Source organism: Nymphalis io, chromosome 21, assembly GCF_905147045.1.
Source record: "Nymphalis io chromosome 21, ilAglIoxx1.1, whole genome shotgun sequence".
Classification (NCBI taxonomy): domain Eukaryota; kingdom Metazoa; phylum Arthropoda; class Insecta; order Lepidoptera; family Nymphalidae; genus Nymphalis; species Nymphalis io.
Genome location: NC_065908.1, coordinates 5,673,209 through 5,694,414, shown reverse-complemented (window position 1 = coordinate 5,694,414; position 21,206 = coordinate 5,673,209). Strand labels below are relative to the sequence as shown.

At 33.8% G+C, this 21,206-nt stretch overlaps 1 protein-coding gene across 2 annotated transcripts in view; it reads left to right on the top strand.

Moving 5' to 3' along the window:
* Positions 1–407: 407 nt before the first annotated feature.
* The window catches only part of LOC126776936 (U8-agatoxin-Ao1a-like), a 57,187-nt gene continuing 36,388 nt past the window's right edge, over positions 408–21,206 (top strand). For both annotated transcript variants that reach the window (XM_050499809.1, XM_050499808.1), the window contains exon 1: positions 408–544. The gene's annotated coding sequence lies outside the window, so the exon portion shown is untranslated. The remainder of the gene's footprint in view (positions 545–21,206) is intronic.

The following is a 21,206-nucleotide window of genomic DNA, read 5'->3' as shown; positions in this document are numbered from 1 at the left end:
TGTTGACAACCCGCGGTGGTGTGACAGAGACGGTGTCGAATTAATATCACAAAGAGCTGATATAACCACCGTTTTACTTATATTTTTGAAACAGTCATCTACTGTAAATGTAAAATGTAATGTTAAAGCTTGAGTTCGAATGTCGATAACATTCGAACACAAGTTAATGAAACAGCAACTGTATAGGCCATAAAGTTTAATCTTAAACTGACCAAAGGATCCATAGGACGATTTTTTTAAAGGCATTGTAAATTATTTTCTCGTAATATTATTATTTCTTGTGTCTAATCTACGAAACTTAAATTTTGGTCTTATCATATTACTAAAGATATAATTATTATTTAATAATTAATTTCACACTAGTATTGACTAATTTTTATTTATTTCATTATCAGCTCTCTATAGATCCGCCTACCGCCTTCGTGTTGGGGTTAGGGCGGACGTATAAGGGCGAACGCGGCGCTTCGCCACTCACTCGCGACTCAACTCGCCTCCCGACCACTCGGGGTGGCGTCGGACTCCAAACGACACTACGACCGCGCGCGTACGTATCAACATTTTTCTAACATGCTATTTTTTTTTTATTTGATGTGGTGTATTGTGGTGCTGCTCGGTGGGTTCTGTGTTAAGGTTTAGCGGTTAATATAGCGTTATTTTATTGCGTACAAAAATAACGGGACTTTTTTGCCGTAATCGTGCCGTAGGGGTTGTTTGAGATGATTTTTGATTGTTTCCTATATATCAGAGGCTTGAGAGGAATAGGAAATTGTCGCTTAATGTATTCGGTCTTTATATTTCTGTATTCAATTCTCAAAAGGTGAACGTTATAGCATTCATATTTCATTACATAGTGTCATTTTAAATGTAAAATAATTTATAATATTTTCACTGATAATTCTTACTATACAGATTAAGAGCTATTTCTTTCAATATTACAAGTTAACTATTAAAAGAATTGCGTTTTTAATGTGAAAATTTAATCGCCACGAAACGTATTTTGTAGTAACGTAATTAATATGAGTAAGTATAATTTGTTTAATGAAATTGTTGTACTAATCAATTTAATTATACTGACGACTCTGTGAAGGTCAGCATTACGATTAGTGACGTTGGCAGCCAAAATATTTCGTTATTTATTCATATTAATTAAAAATATTGTTAAAAATATTTAAATTAAGAATGCTAACGTTTGTAACAAGATAATGTTTTAACTTTAAAATAGCGCTTCGCATTTCATGACCTCAAATCCTGTATTGTAAATGAGCATTACCTTAAATGATTGCGATCTTTTTAAATGTCCATTCTTCATATTAATTCTATATTTTCTAGCAAATTAATTCGTATGTATGTAATATTTAGTTTAAATATGATGATATAAATATTTTTATATTATCACGAAAATACGTGATCAGATAAAAATATTACTACTAACCATCAGGTGGAGTAGAGTCATTTGCTCTCTCGTAGACATAAAAAAAACGTAAATTTGAAAAATTAAAAAAAATATATTTACCAGAACAGAATAATGTGGTGATGTTCTAGTGGTATTTTATATTGAAAAGACGTGATGTAAAAGTACTTTTTCAAATTTATTGCATTTTAATAAAATATAAAAAATATGTTTACATACTTGCCAGTTGAAAACGTTACTAATTGTTATCGCAATAAAAACTTTTTGTTATAAATAGGAACTATTTGTTATTTAATTGGAATTAGACTGACCTTCTTCAAACTATGATTCGATTTAATTTCTATATATTCAAATTAATATAAAAATAAAAACGAATACATTAAAATTATTATCGATACCAAAACTTTAAATTATAAAATATACCAGAACGCATATTATGTTTATATTTACTTGTAATACTAAATATTTCCTTACAAGTAAGAGACGAAAGAGTAAGTGATAAATTTACCCATAAAACAGGTTCTAGTTTGTTGACACGTAGATTTATCGAAGTAATTAATTTTTGTAAAATATTCTACGGGCAAATAAAGATTTAAACAACTTTCTAATATAAATAAAAAAATTCATTATCAATATGCTATACTACTAAATGAACCGAACAAACTTTCACGCCCATATACAAAATAAATACATAAGTAATAACTCGGTAAAAAAAAAACTTATTTAAACATGAGTATATATATTATCCCGAAACATCGTAACAAATCTAATATACCTCGATATATATAACGTTAGTAAAACTGAATTAACTAATAATTATAATAATATAAAAACTTTTTTAAGTATTTGAATAAAAATGATATGAATTAAAATAAATAACTAGGGAAAATAGCGATAAAAATAGTTTGAAATACATATCTAAAAAAATTTTTCCTTCTTGGGTCACCAAGCAGATGAGAAACATGAAAAAATATGGGTATTGTAATAATTTATAACTAAAGAATAACAATAAATATAAAACGTTAAAAAAGTATATAGTATACTAAATACGCTGCGGCGGCGAAGGCATAACGACCTAAGAGAGCGTCATTTGCCGTCATTTTGCGCGTCGTTTGCCGTCACGACATACGGGTCGTTCTTACCCCCAAGGCACACAAGGCATATATGTTAATGGAAAAACATGAATTATTATTTGTATAAAATTTAAGACGGTCATAAGAAAAAAAAATATTGAAATGTTAACTGAAATTATTTCACTTTTATAACATTTATGAATAATTTGATTTATAATTTGGCGAAATAGTTTAACTAAGGTATATCTTATTACAGTCTAGGTGTGTGCAATGTGGAAAGAGGTCTCATCATAGTGAAATGTTGATGCAAGACAATCTATCTTTGTATGTTAGACATGCGACGAACTTCAAAACTTGAGAGATTCGCCTGTTTGTATAGAGATTGCATATTATAATTATTATTATTATTGCTTTAAGGCTAATTGCAGATTTGCTTGATTGATTGAATTGAACCTATATAATTATTATTAAAAAGCCGAAATACCCTAGTGGTTAGAACGCGTGGCTACTGAATTTTCATGAGCTTAATTTTTTTTTTATAATTAATCTCGTGCTTGACGGTGAAGGAAAACATCGTGGGGAAACTACATGTGGGTAATTTTACTGAAATTCTGCCACATGTGTATTCCACCAACCCGCATTGGAGCAGCGTGGTGGTATAAGCTCAAACCTTCTCCTCAAAAAGGAGAGGGCATTCACAGGCGGCTAATAATATAATATAATACAATAAGTTCTTCGGGCTGTATTTTAGCCAAAGCATCTAAAAGCAATGAATAACCAATTTAAGCGTAAGTGCAACTACTTATGCACAAATGGTAGTGGACTCTCTGTACATTGTCATAGCTCAATAAAACTGCAATCCACTATGAAATAGGACAGATCAGACACATGGATTTAGGTGCTTTTCGAGCGATAAAAGTTGCAAAAATATTTCAATAAAATATACCCAACTTCAGGCTTTTATAAATTTATTTAAAGAATAAAATAAATAATTTTAACGGACTTGAATTAAGGTTAAGACCAAGATCTTAACATCTGGAAATATAAGTTGGCGATAACACAACGAGGCAATTACTCATTTAATAATACATATAGCAGAACACAGTTGAGGTTGCATAGTTAGTTTTGATACTTTTGCCCAGACTTTTAGAATATTAATGTTCATAAAGATAACATAACCATTTGGCTTAATTCTTTTCGACTCATACATACTCATAAACGTACTTAATCTAATAAATATGATTTATTTGAACATTGTAAAATGTATTCATATGAGCTTTATTATATTTTTTCCTACAATTCTAAAGTCCATGCAATAATACGAGCACTTAGTGTAATAACCCCACTGGAGTTAGGCGACAAATGCACACCTTTGCGCTATAATAGGCTTTATTGTGTAAGAATTAAAGATCACTATCGCATATGTTAATGGTGGTATTGACAATAGTAACAGGCCAATAAATAAGGTCTGAGTGGATTAACCCAGACATGCATAGTAAAAGGTACAACTATAGATACACAATTGCAAATGTCTGTAGGTATTTGTAAAGTCTTGTATTTAAGATAGTGTTCGTGGAATGCTCTTTGTTCATAGAAAATGAAATTGCATGTTTTTCCTAAAGCTGCGTCTCCACATAGGGAATATTGATGCACCTATTAGATCCGCCTTGATCAGATATGGCTATTTGGCTGTTTTAATTTAGTTTAGGAAGCCTTTAATCGATACGTATTTTGTGTTCCGCCAAACAATATATCGTTTTCTAATGTGACTAGACGATTGAAGTCAATCGAATAGATGGAGCGCCCTTTGGTATTAACACGGGTTGGTGACAAATGTTCCTGTAATGAGCTTAAGTTGTCAAAGAAATTAATTACAATGTTGAGCATTTTGAAGAATTGCATGCAGTCGCAATTATAAAAACTACCAACCCTTTTAACGGAACCGTAATTATGCTCTTAATTTCACTGTTAATCGTCGTATCTAAGTTATTTCGATTATATTTATTAAAACTTATCAATACTCTAATTATATTAATTCTTTTTTTGTTTTTAATAAATATTTAATAAATGCATTTGATAACATATAAAAATAATTTTAAGCAGATAAATTTAAGATATTATTTGATGTTAAAACAATAAATACATCACGATAAATGAATGTTGTTTTTTCAAAATTACCTCTAGTACTAATCTATAGTGGTATTATAACTCTGTATGTCTGTTACGTTTTCACGGCTAAACCACTAAACCGATTTTGATGAAATTTGGTACGAAGCAAGCTTGAACCCCAAGGAAAGACTAACAAACCATTTTTTACCTAACACCTGACCCAATAACACGCAGGTGATGTCGCGGGCGATAAGATAAATATAACAGAGATGACGTTTTAAAGAATTTGAATTGTACAAACCTTGATTTGTTACACGATTGCCCTAAAAGTAGTGTAATGTATACAGGGTTATGTTTATTTGTAAGTAAAGTTCTTTATTCCACCAAAACTTTCAAATGCCTTAACAGATTTGAATGTATGATGTTTAGTTAGGATGATCACATAATCCCGAATGACAATCGTTATAAATTCAATCATTTATTGATTCAGGACAGTCATGTGGTATTTGTGGTAGGGCGTTGTGGAAGCTCGTCAGGGTAGGTATCACCCACTTATCAGAAATTCTACAATAAAACAGCAGTACACCAAGTACTCATCGTTGTGTTCGAAGGGTGAGTGAGCCAGTAATTACATGCGCAAGGGTTCCCAAGGTTGGTGGCGCATTGGCGATGTAAGCCATGGTTAACATTTCTTACAATACCAATATCTATGAGCGTTGGTGATCACTTAACATCAGGTGGCCCAAATGCTCGTCCGCCTACCTATATTATAAAAAAAATATGTTTTCATGTGTTTAACCATGCAAAATCACGTAAAAGATTAGTAATTTTTCTTGGCACCACCCCTTTTCAATTTAAGTTTATGATGCTTGTTAAGTGTTGTCAGTGCGTATATATAGATTTTATCTTTCAATCATATGTAACCTCGTTTGGGTAGATACCACCAAGTCATCATTATTTTATCGCTAAGCATCAATACTTTGTAAATGAGTTATACATGTTTCGGCTTACATGGTAAAAAAATTGGTACAATTACACGAACAATACTATACTACTAATAATGGAATAATTTTCAATCGGTCGTAAGCAAAACGAATCGTTTTTTGAATATATCAATCGGCGTTTAGTTCAGTCATGTTTTCTTTAAAACTTATTCACCAATAAAGACTATTTTAAATAATGTAATATGTTATTTTATATAAATAAATATGCATTTAGAGAATTCAAAAAAGAAATTATTTGAATTATAATTATATATATATATCTTTAGTTTGTTCGTGTAATAGAAACCGATTATTCTATTACAATAAAAAAACAAATTGAATTTGAAATTGAACTTAGTTTGTGAAGCTGTATCAATCGGCAATCAAATATGTTGACAGTAAGCGTATTAAATCAAGGGAAATTATAATTTATTCCAATTCGCTGCGGAATTACGGGAATGGATATGTTTGTTTTATATTACATATAAAATATGGTTTTAATACAATAAAGCTAATAATTATGTCCTTATAATTAATATCGGTGTCAGGTATATTATATTATATTCTACCTCAAAACAGCAGTACTTGGTATTGTTGTATTCCGGTTTGAAGGGTGAGCGTGAGCCAGAGTAATTACAGGCATAAGGGACATAACATCTTAATTCCCAAGGTTGGTGGCGCATTGGTGATGTAAGCTATTGTGAACATTTCTTACAATGCCAATGTCTAAGAGCGTTGGTGACCACTTACCATCAGGTGGCCCATATGCTCTTAGACATTGGCATTGTAAGAAATGTCAACCATCGCTTACATATCCAATGCGCCACCAACCTTGGGAACTAAGATTTTATGTCCCTTGTGCCTGTAATTACACTGGCTCACTCACCCTTCAAACCGGAACACAACAATATCAAGTATTGCTGTTTTGCGATAGAATATCTGATGAGTGGGTGGTACCTACCCAGACGAGCTTGCACAAAGCCCTACCACCAGTAAATAATGGTATGAAAATAAAAATATACAGACATGCCTTAATTCCATGCGTGGCTTGGTACTCATCACGTGCCAATCCATCAGCTGTCAATTTGCATGTATTATATGTTTACATATTATGGCGTTTGAATTTTCTCAAAGAAATTCTCAATTTATCAAATCTATTCCATCATAAGTCAACAACGATAAACGATAAGTGATAACATATTTTATCTCAACTTGCAACACAACACTTATCATGTATCGTAAAAAAGACTGTTCCCCTTTTATTGCAAAGTATTTTTTATAGTCGGAATCAGCGCGTTACAAATAAAGTTTAATATTAAAATAATAATTTCCAAAGTAACACTTCTCTCCTTTTTGAGGAAAAACTTATTCCACCACGCTGCCCCAACACGTTTTAGTGGAAACATTTGTGACAGATTTTCACCCGGCACATGCAAGTTTCACCACGGAAAGTAGCCTTAACATACATAGCACGACCTGAATTATAAACAAAAATTAAGTAGTTGAAAATTTAGTTGCGTTTTCTTCAGTTTGAATCCGCAGCCTTCGGTTAAGATTGACGTGTTCTGCTGGATGATATCTGTTCTTTAAGTTTTTAATATTATCCTCAATTTCAAAACTGAAAACGTGACTATATTCGCTTTAATAAAACTATTCAAAATTACATTAAATCAGGGATGAGAAAGTAGAGAAGACTCGCCAGTATTGATATGTAGGTCGTATAAAAGTAATTTATGTGCTATTCTCCATTTGGTCTTGCAGTTCTGGATCTATGCCAGTACATTCTGTATTTGAAGGGCGCTTTTTTGAACTTATTTTTGAATTAAATTTTTCTACTTTGAAAATGAATTTACCTTGCTAACTGTAACAGGTGAACTAATCGATGACAAAGTCAAAATCTATATTCAATATAAAGCATTACACTTATGAAACAGCTAGATAACATGAAATTCCATCCATTTGTAACGTTACCGATACGTTTATAAACTTTTTTTTTAGGATTGACGTCACAACTCCATTTGTAACAACTTTTAAACAATCAATATATATATATATATATATATATATATATATATATATATATATATATATATATATATATATATATATATATATATATATATATATATATAGGGATGTTTGATTTTCATTCAGTAAATATAATAATAATCGTAAATTCTCATCATAAGCTTTTAAGTGTTGGTAGGGATAGCTGGTAACTGTAGAACTTGCTTGTTGATTATTATCAATAATCCTACTTATTTGGAAGGAAATGCCGCATACTTGAGAGGAACCGGCCAAAGAAAATAAGCAAGACTATATATTTTATTTAACTGACTTAAAAAAAGGAGGAGAACTCAAGTCTCTACGTATATATTTTTATATATGTTTAGGTATAACTTAGATATGATTTGAGGTGGATCTTGACCACACAGTCTTCGATTATAATTTCCCGTGGATCGATGTATCAAGATTGTATTAGAACAATCGTTCAAAAACCAACATATTTCGAACTCAATTTCAAGTATATGGATATCACTTCGCAAAGTACTAGATGATTTTACTGTTATTAATAAAAGTGGGCTAATATCCAAATCCTTAAACGAGAGAGATTCAATCACTTAGACCAGTTTCTTTTATTCTTATGATATATATTTTTTATTTATTTAACAAACAATAAAATATTTTCGTAATAGTTATAATCAGCGCGATAAAAACGTTAGTCGGTTTTACTGTGCGTGTTGTATTACCGTGCTGTGTTACATTGAATCTGATAAAAACAATATAAAATATTTTGAGGGTCAAATGTTTTTTTTGTTACGAGTAATATTTATTATACCATAAGTTAACATTAATTAACTTATTATTTGTTGAAATTAGAAATAGTAATAGTTACTACGATTTTGTTTACCCTTCAGAGCTAGTAAGTATATCACGAAGTGAAATTAGTTATTTATTATTCTGGGAAGGTTGTAGATAAGCTCCAATAGATGTTTCAAGATAAGACTTTGATTAGTTACATGGAGTTGATAAACAATTCTTAAATAATATATAACCAAAATCCTGTTTTAGTTGAAAAACAAGCATTTATTTAATTTTATCTATTTGTATGGGTAGTCGTGCAAATGAATTTAAAACCGTTTCCATCCAACCCAGCTTGTATTGATGATATCCAACCACCTAATTTGGTTGCACACCCTTTTTGTTTCGGTATCATTGTAATATTTCTAAATTTTATTAATTTTTTTCAATGCATCAATAAAAATAATTTTTCAAATGATTAAAAATGTTTTATTAAACAAAAACACAATATTGATTTTTATATGCTTTATTCATATATATTATTTAATCCTATTAATTTATAAGAAAATATTTAATTTAAATTTCAATTCTCGAAGCACATGTTCGCTTACATATAGTGACGCAACGTAAGCCGTAGCTTATGTATAGCTTATCTGTGAGCCGATATTACATGCTGAAAACGTATAAGGAAAAGTAGACACTACGAGTATTTATTTATATATAACATTCAATAGCAGTAAAAATAGTTATAATATATAAAACGCATGAAATAAAAAAAAAAATTATTATATCAGTTATATCTCCAACGCCCATAGACATTAGCATTGTAAGAAATGTTAATCATCGCTTACATCGCCAATGCGCATATTTATATATTTCATTCATTCACGTATATATATATATATATAGGCCTCTGCATCTTTGACAGATGATTTAAGCGGCATCGCGAAGGCACTTGCGTTCATGACTGAAAAGACCAATGCGAGAGAGGATCCTCCGGCCGCACTTCCGACAAGTGTATGCGCCCCCAGATCGGCGGGGGTTTGAAGCCCGCTCATAACGCCTAGTGCGTTTTTCTTTTAGTAGTTTAAACCAGTCATTGTCATGCTTTGATTGACCTTCGTGAATAAGGCGTCGCCACTTGGCACGGTCCTCTGCAAGTTCCTCCCATCGATTGCTAGGGATGTTAAACGCAACCATATCACGCTTAGCGCAATCTTTGTAACGGAGCATAGGCCGCCCAACAGACCTCTTTGCATCCACAACCTCTCCCAGTAGTATTTGCCTTGGTAGACGGGTCTGCTCCATTCGATGCACGTGTCCCAGCCACCGTAACCGTTTTTTTTTGAGAATGGCCATGATGCTAGGCAGCTGTGCCTCGCCTAGAACAGACTCGTTTGTCACGCGATCCTGCCATGTGATGCCCAGAATGTTCCGAAGACAGCGCAAGTGAAATGTGTTTAGTCGGCGTTCTTGTTTTGCGTACGTTGTCCACGTTTCTGCTCCATACAAGAGTGTGCTTAGGACACATGATTGGTAAACAAGCATTTTCATTTTTACCGTAAGATGTCTGTTATCCCAAGCCCTTGAACAGAGCCTCCCGAACATAGAGGCTGCTTTGCCGATGCGGAAGTCGATCTCTGCATCAAGCGAGAGATTGCTCGACAAATGCGACCCAAGGTAGCAAAATTTGTTAACCACCTGTAAAGGTGCGCCGTTAAGCAAGATGTCTGGTTGCTCTAAACATCCTTGCGCTAAAATAACGGTCTTCTTGCAGTTTATGGATATTGAGAAGAGGTCGCACGCTCTGGCAAATTTATCCATTAGACTCTGGAGTTGAGCTTGGTCATGAGAAACGAAGGCAGCGTCGTCAGCGAAGAGGAGACTATCTACAAATAGGTCCTCCCTGTAGCGTTTGGACTTGAGCATTGAGATGTTGTACAGCCTACCATCGGTTCGCGTGTGTAAGTGGACGCCTTGCTGTTCATCTCCAAAAGCAACCTTCAGAAGCACCGAGAAGAATATTCCGAACTAGGTGGGGGCCAGTGCACAACCTTGACGAACGCCACGGCGTACGTCGAATGGCGTGGATGCGTTGCCATTGTGCAGGACGGTGACTTCCATACCTTCGTGGAACGATTGCACTATCCTTAGGAGTTTTGGGGGGCATCCAATTCTGACAAGAACCGAGTACAACCCCTCTCTGCTCACGGAGTCAAAAGCCTTATTTAGGTCTACAAATGCAATGACTAGGGGGGTATGTTGCTCCCTACACTTTTCTTGTAGCTGTCTGAGTAAAAATATCATGTCGACAGTTGACCGTTGGGACCTAAAACCACATTGTGCCTCAGGGTATACGCGGTCGGCGAGCCTTTGTAGTTTGCCTAAAATGGCCATGGCAAAGGCTTTACTGACGATGCTAAGAAGAGATATACCGCGGTAACAGTTGCAGTCGCCACGATCGCCTTTGCCTTTATAAAGAGTGACGATGTTAGCATCTCGCATATCCTGAGGGACGTAGTTTTCTTCCCAGCACTTAGCCAGGTGGTTATGAAGGATGGGCAAGAGGCACTCAAGCTTGACGACTTCGGTGACAACATCGTCTTTTCCGGGGCTCTTTCCGCATTTGAGCTTCTTGACGGCCAGATAAAGTTCCTCTACTGTGGGTGCAACGTCTAGCTCGTGCCAAGTTGCCAGATTCGGGACAAGCTCCATTCCTTCTGGCTGAATATCCACTGGGCACGAGTAGAGCCCCTTGTAGTATTCTACCCATCTTGCCATCTGACGGGTGCTGTCTGTTATAACAGAACCGTCGGTTTCCTTGAGAGCTGCCGTCTTTGGAGAGGTGTTTCTATGGCGTTGATGAGATGGTTTCGAACCGCGAAACCTACACCGTGCTCTCGTGTTTCCAAGGAACTCTTGCCCTTCCAGTAAAAAGTGTAGTTAGCTTCACGCAAAGACCCTTCGTCTTCAGTTCTGGTCTGGCTACAATATCGATATTGAGCCTTTTAAGCTACACGTCGATACTGTAAGTTTTGCGCAGTTTTTGGGCGCAATCGGAGCTTCCGTAGGTGTTCGGGAAGCCTGTCTTCATCGTTCGGACATTCCATGTCGCAAAGCGCATGTAAGCAGCGTTGGTGTGGGTTTTGAGATTTTTGTTTCTTTGAGCAGGTGGTTAATGTCACAGCGTCAACGTCTAGCTGTAAGGCTTGTGTTCCGTTCACCCAGGCGGAATAAGTTAACGCTGAGGCGGATCAGTACCTTATTGATCGGAGGCTGCCCGACTTAAAGCAGGCGGTAACTGATCAATGGATCTACGATGGATCCTCCTACTGTCAAGAGTGGCCCCTGGCGTCCGCACTTACGCCTATTCGTGCTGACTTATAACCGGTGACTGCCACTCTCCGTGTTGTTTTCCACCTGCAAGACAGGTGAGCGAAGTGTCCTCTCCGTGGATGCTGCTACGCCTGGGCCTGGCGACTTTATGGCAACACGGGCTTGCCCAGTACCCATGCCACCCTCTCCTCCTCCCCAGCAGGATCCGCAGGAATGACGAGTCAATACGTGTGGTGCTGGTTTGGCCGCAGGTGACTGGCTTACGCCTAAACGGAGGCACCGCTCCGGGTTTAATATTAGTTTTCCTTCTTCTTTGGCGTGACGCTGGGATAATTTTGGGAAACAACGTATCAAGGAGAGGGGTGAGGATACTGTGATGATAGTGATTCCAACCAGCTATCGGACAGATAACTGGTAGATCCACCCTCTGGACAACACGTATATATAATATATGTAATAAGTAGCAAATTAAAATTTAGCGTGCAACTAAACGAGCAGATTAGAAATGTTTCTATTTTTCGGTAATGTTGGTACTCGTAGCTATCACTACCACAGGTATGATATAGTTAAATATACAAGTTTGATCATATTGAGTAAACTAAAGAGCTTTACTATTTATACGTGTGGACAAAAATATGTCACTTAAAATTTAGTCACTTTAAAACTTCATACGTGTTATATTAGAGGCAACGCTTGACATTTTTGCGATATTATTATTTTCTTATGGGAAAAAAGTCAATGGGCCTTTTTTCCGTTTATGTCCTTTTATTGACTGTCGATATATGCAAAGGTCCGTACCATATAAGGCATGGGTTGCTGATTTTGTTCATTGATGTGTTAATTACATCCGGTAATCTGTTTATTAAAAAATTTTTTTTTTCTATAAATACAGTATTAATATAATTCAATGGTCTCATTAGGGCGTTATGTAATGCTCAGTTACAAAAACAAAATAGAAATTTTATTTACGACAAAATTAGACCGGTTTGAATTGAAAAAAATCATAAATATATTTCATTATATTTATTAGATCGTAGGGCTTTGTTCAAGCCCCTCTGTGTCGGTACCGACTTATCACATATTCGGTTGTCCAACAGCGATACATAGTATTGTTATGTTCCGGTCTAAAGAGTGAATGACCCAGTGTAACTACAGGCTCAATTGACATAACATCTTAGTTCCCGAGTTTGATGATGCGTTATCTATGGGCGTTGGTGACAGACAAATGGGCCAACTGAATATGAGTTCAGTTGGTTCTCAGTTGGCCCATTTGCTTGTACACAGACAATATAACACCACGCTTTGACACACGGTGATATTGCAGTAACGTTTAACTCGGAAGAAGCCACGCAGAACAGCAAGTATAAGTATATACATATATACAAGTAAGTATGTACATAATATTCCGTACCTTTTGGTATTACGAATACATTTACTTACTAGTATATATTTTTAAGGTAGCTCTATTTTATCTTAAGATCCGTTGTAATCTGAAAAAGGCTTTCAGAAAATATGGTTTTCTTTTAAGTAAATTTCCAGCAAACAAAACACTATACTTTTATCCAATATAATATTAAGGAAATGAAGAAAATATTTTTTTTACTAAACATGTTCGCTCCGGAATGTAGTTTGTAAAAAAAGTTACGACAGTTATACCCAGAGGGCATCTGGCTGTTCAGCAATGATAATTCATTTTCGATGGGTAGAATGTACCCAAAGTTTGTCAGACACGGGTCCGTGAGTCTGTTTCTAGTGAACTACAAATTCAATAGAACAAAATATTAAAAGTAAACTTTTATACGTGTTTGATGACACGTGTATCGTGTATTTGATATCGCTTTTATTATGTAACCTTTATTGTTAGTTAGTTTCTTCGGTTTCGCGTGCATGTGGGAAAGTGTTCGGTATAAAATGTAATTTTCTGTATCGCTGACAACGTATATGCAAAATTTCATGATGAGCGGTTGAGTAGTTAAGACGTAACAAACAAACAAATTAACTTTTGTATCTATAATACTAAGTAAGGATGGTCCTCAGTCGTCAGAGAGTCACGGTAGTATGCGCAAGCGATCCCGTGGCGCTCCTCGTTTGACGGAAAGGATACCGCTGGTTTTTTAGTGGATATTCCGATGTTTGGGGCACACTAGGCGCCTTGGACGCCTTTACGCCGCCGGACCAATTTAATATATCTTTACTCTTATTATAATAAAGTTCATTTAATTCCCTTAATTTAAAATTACTAAGTTTATACAACGGCGCTGCCAAATTTTTTGCTTGATTTTCTATTAGATGTTATGTTTCTGCACGATGTTTTCATTCAATACCTAGATATATTATTAAAAAAAATTAGGCACTTTTGCACTCATCCGGGATTGATCCTGCAATCTTTAATATTAACGTTCTCTGGCCACTGGAATATCTCGAGCCTCTCGTTAAGTAGCTACTGCACGGTACTTTTACTTGAAGAAAAATACAAATATGTATTATAATATTTACTAGTTAGTAGGACATTGTGGAAGTCCGTCTGTGTACCATCAACTCATGACATATTCTACCGCCAATCAGCAAGACTGAGTATTGTTGTGTTCCGGTTTGAAGGGTGAGTGAGCCAGTTTAATTACAATTACAAGAGACATAACATCTTAGTTCCCAAGGTTGGTGACGCATTAGTAATGTGAGGTTAATGGTTACTATTTTTTAAAATGTCAATATCCAGTTGTGACCATCAGATGGACCTTTTGAAAATATTACCATAAAAAACGATTAAATGCAAACATAGACTAAAGATAAGATATTTACGATAGGTTTAACATTTAGTTCTAAAGATAACCCTAGTTTAAAATATTTTGCAATGCAAAATAAACAAATATTTTTTTTTGTGTAAAAATTATTGTTCTTTGTTCTTTTTGTAATTCGTGAAAGGTGTATTGTGAATCCGAAGCAGATATGTAAATACTACAATTTGCATATAATATGTAAAATTTAATTAAACTTCCAAATGAAATAGCATCGAGGATTTTATTCAACTTGTTACCTTGTTGGTGGTGAAATGAAATTAATATTTTGTGGTATAACCTTTTGGCACATTTCAGGTTTATGTCACTCTTAACTAAATTGTTACAACACTAACTGCTTGCGTGGTTTCACCCGCGGTAGACTGCTTCATTCCTCAGGGTTGTATAAATTTGCTTTTTAATATATGGGTTATAGAACACTATAAGATTTTCTCAGATCATACTGGTAGATCATAAGATTAGTGCATTCATATAAGCCCTTCTTTTTTATGTAAAAAATAGTTTAAGGTCACGTGTAAGGGGTGGGGGGGGGTGTTTAGGTACCCTAAGACCTATTCTATAACTCTGACGTAACCCTGATTTTGCATATGCGTATATGCAAAATTAAATGATGAACTGTTGAATAGTTAAGACGTAAAAGTGTAACAGTCACTTTCGCATTTATAATATCAGTTACGATATTTAACTGGTGATAGGACTTTGTGCAAGCTCGTCTGGGTAGATACCACTCACTCACCAGATATTCTACCGCAAAACAGCAGTACTCGTTATTGTTGTATTGCGGTTTGAAGGGTGAGTGAGCCAGTGTAATTACAGGCACAAGGGACATAACATCTTAGTTCTCAATGGTGGCGCATTGGCGATGTAAGCGATGGTTAACATTTCTCACAATGCTAATGTTTATTGGCGTTGGTGACAACTTACCATCAGGTGGCCGATATGTTCATCCGTCAACCTATACTATAGAAAAAAAAACAGTTTAAGAAGTTACAACATGCCTAAAGCCATCAGTAGTATATGAGCCATCTGCCGATGAGAAAGTTGCATATTAAATCCTGAGCTCTTAGGCTTTAGTTTTTTCCACCTAAGTGTTAAACTTATTGGAGAGGAAAATAGAATTAGTAATTCTTTTCAATAATTGCGTCGCACTTTCAAACAAGCATTGATTGTATTATTAAACTAAATTGTTTAAAATCGAATTTGTTATCTTGGCTATTGAAGAGTACACTACGTTTTATGTCATATACGGGTTTATTGTTAGCTGTTCAGATATTTTGGGATATTAACATTACAAAAACACTTTTCAAGTAATGTGACATTTTCATAAATCATTTTTATTTAAATAATGGACTAGAGATAAAATAGATCAATGGTAAGCAATTTATGACAATTCAAATCCATCAAGCTATTTGCAAAGGCAGGAAATCCTCACAAAAAAAAGAAAAAAAAACCTATCGAGGAGTATTTAAAATCACAGACACGACCTTGTTACATTTTAATTGTATATATTGCTAATAAATATTATATTTTAACATTTTCCTTTCAAGATTTTTTCGGAAATTAATTCACATATTTTTATTATACAAGTCCTGATTGTTTTTAGATATTTTTGATGATCATTGATCTTTTTGAAGATGAATAAAACAATATTTATGTATAAATTTGGACATGTTTTTTTAAAGACATTGTGGTAATAAAATATTTGTTTATTTTTCCGTCTTCAAAGGTGTTATTAAAACTTCAAATATTTTAAATTCTTTACAGTACGGTGACTGTCTCGTTAGTCTAGTAGCTAGCTTAAAAAGCTTTTGATTCCGATATCCTGGATTCAAGTCCCAGGTCGAGCTGAAAAGTAACTGTGTTTTTTTTTCTGCGAAAAATTCTAAGTAGCAGCGTAAAGTTCCTGCGCCATAGCTTCCGATTGTATCGGATTTTTCATCTCAGGTTTCGATGAGAATAAAGAAAAAGAAAGTGCACTTGTTTTCGAGCACAAAATTGTGCACTATCAAATGTAGTTTGAATTTTAATAATCGTATCGTATCGTAACAGGTTTGGAGCTTATTCCACCACGCTGCTCCAATGCGGGTTCGTGGAATACACATGTGGCAGAATTCCAGTGAAATTAGACACATGCAGATTTCCTCACGATGGTTTCCTTCACCGCAAAGCATGAGATGAATTATAATCACAAATTAAGCACATAAAAATTCAGTGGTGCTGACCCGGTTGGTGGTGTGAACCCGGGCAGGGTTTGAACCTACGATCATCACCGAGATGGTTCAGTGGTAAGAACGCGAGAATCTTAATTTTAATAAATGCATTATATATTATTTTTATTGTCTTGAAAGTGATTCTATATTTGTTCAATACAAATAAAAAATAAGTACTAAAAAAAAACATTACAAGAAATAGCAAGCAGCAACAGAAATACAATGCAGCATCATTTTTAAAATTTTACGAACAAATTCAATAGTGAATGGATGGAACAATAAACAACGCAATCGTTCGAGTTCTATTCTAAGTACATTGAACGGGAACTACCCTTGTTTATCAATAGTAAACGAAACACAGAAATTCACTTAATATCACAATGCAATATCCCTTAGCCAAACTAACTCCATTGCAACACCAAAGAGTTGACATTAAGAAGATTCTATCTACCATCATAATTAAAAGATATATTTTTTATATTAAATGTATAACTATTTATGTTATTCGGTCTAAAAATATTTATTTTATTAACAGTAAAAGGTCTTTTATATATACATTTAGTATTAAATAAGCACAATATATTAATATCTCAAGTCGGGTCTAAGTCAGAATAGCAGCAAGTAATTGCAGATACTGTCACAGATGTATATAAAAAAATTGCTAATTAATATAATTGTACGTTTGGTTTAAATTATATTGAGAGGAAACTGGGCTCTTGTGGACTATTTTATTTTTATTTTTTATTGTAACAAGTTTGAACTTACAATCAGTGGGGAGTCGAAGTGGTTTTTCGACCATGAGTTTAATGATTTTTAATATTTGTTGTTGTAAGTATTACAAGACAAATGGGATTATTAACAGAAATGCCAAATGTTATTTATTAAAAAAAATTTAAGCCTTAAATAGTTCAATATTTTTTTAACAAAAATGTACCCATTTATTCTGATATATACGTTCATCGCCAAGCATATAAAATTTATTATAAACACAAATAAAGCATAAGAAAATTCAGTGATACCCGGGTTTGAACCTAAAACCATCGCTTAACATTCACCGAGATGGGGCGAGATGGTCCAGTGGCTAGAACATGTTTTTTTTTTTTTATAGAATAGGAAGGCGGACGAGCATATGGGCCACCTGATGGTAAGTGGTCACCAACGCTCTTAGACATTGGCATTGTAAGAAATGTCAACCATCGCTTATAGCCAATGCGCCACCAACCTTGGGAACTAAGATTTTATGTCCCTTGTGCCTGTAATTACACTGGCTCACTCACCCTTCAAACCGGAACACAACAATATCAAGTATTGCTGTTTTGTGGTAGAATATCTGATGAGTGGGTGGTACCTACCCAGACGAGCTTGCACAAAGCCCTACCACCAGTAAATTTGTTTTTTCCTTAGAACACATATATTATAACAAAGCATTTTGTTGTTCAATCTTTATCATTGACCGTATCATTAAGATTCACCCATTTGGTTTCACTAACACATTTCAGCTCTAACATCATAAAGAATGACAAGTTGATCTTTGATTTACTTTCAGCAAAATAGATTCCATTTTTATTTTATCTATAGCAAAGGAAATTGTATAGAGATAACAAACGATGCTTCGGTAAACCTAAAAGCCATAGTAAAAGCTTTTACTATCTAAAAGGCTGGCCATAGAAAATAATGAACCTTATCTTAGTGATCGATCAAATTACTCGTTCATTTTGCTTCGTTGTATCTATTATATATGTATGTATAGTATATGCCACTTGATATTATATTTAATAGTTAGAAATATTCATACGTAAAGTACTGGAAAGACTCGGCCTTATATACTGTTCGATCCTTACAAGTAATTATTTAACCTTGCTTGTCAGTGAGTTGATTCTTGCTGAATTTTAAAACTCCATAGAATCACTCATTTTTTGCATGCATTTTGGGTGTTAGTAACTGAACAGACTTGCCAAAAGAGTAGCCAACAATTTTTCTGGTGATTCTGGTATTGTTCAGAATAAGCTTTAGAAAATTAGGCTATGCTATGCTTACATATTATTAATGCTTTATTAATATACAACATTTAAATTATGAATAAATCCCACTGATTTAGCAAAAATTAAAATTTTAAAATTTCATATTCATACCAATTTCCGTCAAGTTTTAAGTAATTTTATAAGTAACTTAAACACGTGGAATGCCATTATAAAGTTTAATGGTTCTTTTCTCGGAAAGAGATCTTGTAATGAAAAATATTTCTCCTCCGAGATTTCTTATCGAATTTATTTAATTCCGACAATTCGTTCAATGAGACATTTTTCAGATTCCCGTTCCAGGTTTACTTTTAAGCATTCTTCAAACTTAAATCAAATTTGTTTTATTTATGTAATAACTTCCACGCGCGGAAATCATCTGGATTTGGGAGTTTTTTTAGCCCTAAATAATCGATTTATTAGGGTTTTAGGGTATATAGCTTCAAACTACGGCCCTAAAGCTACTCCTAAGCAGTTACTATAAACGTTATCGACATTGTTCTGGCATTTCGTTAATGAATGCACTTCGTTATGTACCCATCGCTTATGTATTTATAGGAATTTATAATCATAATGTAAAGTGAGTGAAACCGTAGATAGTTTATTATATACAAGCGACTCAGCATGGTTGCAATTTCCTACTAAAGAAATATTTATTTTATAACGTTTATCTATTTGTTTATTTATGTACGTCATAAATAATATCAAAATTGATTTGTCGTAATTTTATTGTGAAACATAGATCAAAATTTGTGGATAAATTTTGATCTATGTTTATAGATTGAAATGGGTTATTTTAGCTGTCAATGTAAAAATTTTATTGTAACAGCTATCTCAGCTATGTGAACTATAATTTTTAAGAACATTAATATAAATGTATCTTCTCTAGTAAGCGTAAACTACGTAAGCGTACGATGATAGCTTTTTAACAAATTACCTTCATAGTTCAACCATTTTGTACAAAATAACTTTCTATCAATAAAAACCGTATCAAAATCCGTTGCATGATTTAAAGTAATAAGCAAAGACATAGTCAGGCAGACAGCGACTTTGTTTTATACTATTTAGATATTGTATGATGAATGAGTTCATTTCAGAAACTAAAAGTCGATTTGGAAAAATATCTTAACGCAAAATAATAGGATCCGTTTATTGTGTAATATAACTTCACTTTATGACCTTAAGGAGTGGAGCAGAAACCATAAACATCAATATGGTAAAGTGTATGAAATGGGTGTGTGTAATACTTTAACGTGAGTAAATTTAAAGCATTTAGACAGCTTATAAAAAAAACTCGAATTCTACAAGCCGATATAGTCTTGTGGTTAGAACACTATTATATATATTAGGACTTTAAACAAAGAGTAAACAGGTTCAAACTCTAACAGGCACTACTGAATTTTTAAGTGGTTAATTTGTGTTTATATTACTTCTCGTATTCGGTAGTGAAGGAAAATATCCTGAGGTAACTATATGGAAAGTGACCACATCTGTATCCAAGCCGTACTGGAGCAGCGCGGTGTAAAAAGCTGCTAACTTTCTCCTCTAAGGGGGTTCATAGCCCAGATGTGGGACATCATACTGGTACTTATATTAAAAATCAAAAAATTTTTATTCAAATAGACCTTTACAAGTACTTCCAATCGTCAAGTGCTACCAATATTATCCTCGTAACATTTAAAAATAAACGTAATATGTGGCTGATAACGAATCACCGTTAATTGGCTATTTTGTTAGCATCAGATTCAAAGTTTAATTAACATCGCTTAGGAAATTGGAACATATTATAATTAGAGCAATATCGTTAGCAAATTTCCAAAATCGATAACCGCTATCCGATATACCTTATAGCTATATATATGGCATTATTCTTAATTTAATATTTATTTATAAAGCTTATTGCATACATATGTATACATCTTACGGTATACGATACAAAAAACATATATTCAAAGAGTGCAAGGCTATAATAACAGCTTAAGAAAAGTAAGTGTAAACATATATTTTATTAAGTAAGTCAATCAAGACCTTATAAACGATGCTTAGCAGGCGATTAGTTAATCAATGCTGTATTCTTCTTTCGAATACCAAATCAATGATGATAGAAAGAGAGAAATCAGTGTTCAATTAAACAGCCGAAAAGCCTTAGGCCGAAGGACACGTTACAGAATTGATTTGCTTCATGAAATGTTAATATTTAATTCAATTTACATGCTATATAAATATTTATTATCTATTTATTCGTCGAATCAAATATTTATAGTGTAAAAATAAACAAGTTCATCCTTAACTTAAAGCATTGTATAGTTATATAACGCTTTGTCCCCATTTTCGAATGTCAAATTACTGAGGACGAAGAGATGAATAGTTGTATAAATATTCACCCGATTTATATCAACGTTCTTATTCGCTTGAATAGTCATTGTAATTAACTAATCAATTGAAAATTACGTTTATTATTAAGGCCGT